Raw genomic sequence first — 2,387 nt, 5'->3', positions numbered from 1 at the left:
CCTCGCTGCAAATCCTTGCTGCAGCCTTCCACAAACCCTTTGGATGGAACTGGAGTTGTTTTATTTCCCTGAATACCCCAAGAACCTTCTTCACACTTAACTCTGAGACTGTCAGAAAGCCACTAATGAGAACAGACGAGGTACTTGGTAAGAAATGAAGATGTCTTAAAAGAATAAGGCATTTCAGCTCCAATCTGAAGTGTTGACAGCTGAAAGGAAAGTGAAACAAATAGATTTGAAACATGGAAAAACACTATTTATAATGCTATACAAACACTTCTTCAACAGAATGAGTAGTTACAGCTGAAGGGTTTAATGCCATCACCATTAAAAGTCACTTCCTGAACAGGCAGAACCTCTCAGAGCTTCACTCTGTTCTTGTTTTGTGATAAACTCACGGGCTCAGCTCGCCAAGAGCACAAGAGGATTAAGAAATAACTGAGGCAAGGGAGAAGCTCCTGCTCCACGCTGGATAATTTCCATTTTGAAGGTAAAGGCGAGCTGGAATGAGCACACAGAAAGCAGGGGCCATGCTGGAGCCAGCCTCAGAGCCCAAAACAAACAAAATCCCCACATCTTCCCCACCCGGCGCATTCCTCGCACAGGAGGACAAGAACAATTTTGTTTGCAGTGTTCAGGGCACTGACAGATCCATCCTTAAAACCAGCAATAGACCTGGTGGGTTTATTATACTTTCATCATTTATAGATAAACCTTCTATCCACATCACAGAGAGGCAATGCCCCAAACCATGCCCACCTGGCACAGGGCACTGCCAGGGGATGGTGCCCCTGGGAAGCTGAGCTGGGAGAAGCCTCCTACAACATCAACAGGAGAATTCCTGTCCCTCCTCCAACCCAGCTGTGGTTTACAGGACCCAACTTGTGGGAAATGGATTTGTGAGAGATAAGAAATGCGGACTTAGAAATGCCATGGAACAGGACAGACATTGCTGAGAGAGAAATGGAACTGGAAACAAGGTTCAAAGGATGGCCTTACAAATAAAACTAGATATTGTAGAGAAATAGAACTATGAAAGATGCATTGTGGTAGGACCCACGAGAGGTAATTTTAGATGACTGGCTTTAAGGCATTTATAGCATGGTGTGGCTAAAGCTGATAGACCAAGAAACACTTAAATGTAATTAGGAAATAGTTGGCTGCTGATTGTAATGCTGTGAATTATAACAACTGTATTGTCTCACCCTTCACATGAGACTGAAAATGGAATAAAAGTTTTAAAACACCTCTCAGTTGCCCCAGCTCTGGGTCAGAAAAGGGCATAATCTGACACCAACCCAGCTCCACAGCAGAAACCCAAGCCCTCTCCACGCTCTGATCCATGGTATCCTGACCCTGGCACAGGCAGGATAACACAGCAGGGAAACAACCCAAGCGCTGCCAAACACACCAGGAAAAAGCCTCAATTTCTCCCATTTTCTCTGTCACATCTCACCTCAACTCCAAGCCCTCGCTGGCTCAGCTGCAGCAGCAGAGCTGAAGGGCAGAGACACAAAGAGTTTTGCTGCAGGAAATGTTGCTTTTCTCTCCTGTTGCCTGCAGCAGCGGAGCACAAAGATCAGCGGCACCTGCCAGGTACAAACCCCAGCACAAAGACTGCCCCCAAATAACAAATAACTGCCCCACCCTGGCTGCTGAGCAGAACTGCCAAAATGCTGGGATTTCTCTACCCTAGCAGGAAATAAAGTAACAAAACAACAACAAAAAGCTGAACTGCAGAGAAGTGAAAGGAGGCGCAGCTCCCAAGGACTGGCTGCAGAGAAATCCTGCACGCTGCAATTCCAGGTGTTTACTGTGGGAATATTCATTCCTGCACACAGCACTGCAGTGCACAAGGAATTGATGCTGTTTAGCTCCAAAAAGGTCGAGGTTTTGGCGCTCAGCTTCAAACTGGTTTCCAACAAATCCCAGCATCAAGCACAGACTGGTACTGTGCATTCTGGTGCTGAGGGAACACTCAATGCTCAAAAAGAGGATGAGGATGGTGAGAAACATTTTTCAGAGAGTGAAAGTCAGAAGAAGCTTTCCAGAGACCCAACTTAGCTGGGGGTGGTGGCCCATTTCTGCTCTGACTGCCTGTGAAGACCTTCCTGGGGTGAGGAAGGGATCTCTGAACACACCTCTGACTTTTCCTGCTCCACAACCCAACCCAAGCGCGTGTTCCTGCACCAAAACTGCATCACTCATGGGTTCCTTATCCCTGCATCCCAACTCCAGCAGCACAGCCTTCCCAAACCCCTCGGGGCATTTGCTGCCATCCAACCAGCCCCACAACTGCCTCTGGGAGGTGGGAAAGAGGCCAGGCTGTTTTCCCACCTCCCTGTTTTGTGGGTCCAACCCGGGCCATTTTTCTGGCTGTGTCATCC

The sequence above is a fragment of the Geospiza fortis genome, unplaced genomic scaffold (assembly GCF_000277835.1).
Source record: "Geospiza fortis unplaced genomic scaffold, GeoFor_1.0 scaffold2, whole genome shotgun sequence".
NCBI classification, from domain to species: domain Eukaryota; kingdom Metazoa; phylum Chordata; class Aves; order Passeriformes; family Thraupidae; genus Geospiza; species Geospiza fortis.
The sequence above is the reverse complement of the archived record's forward strand: the minus strand, read 5'-3'. Positions refer to the sequence as shown.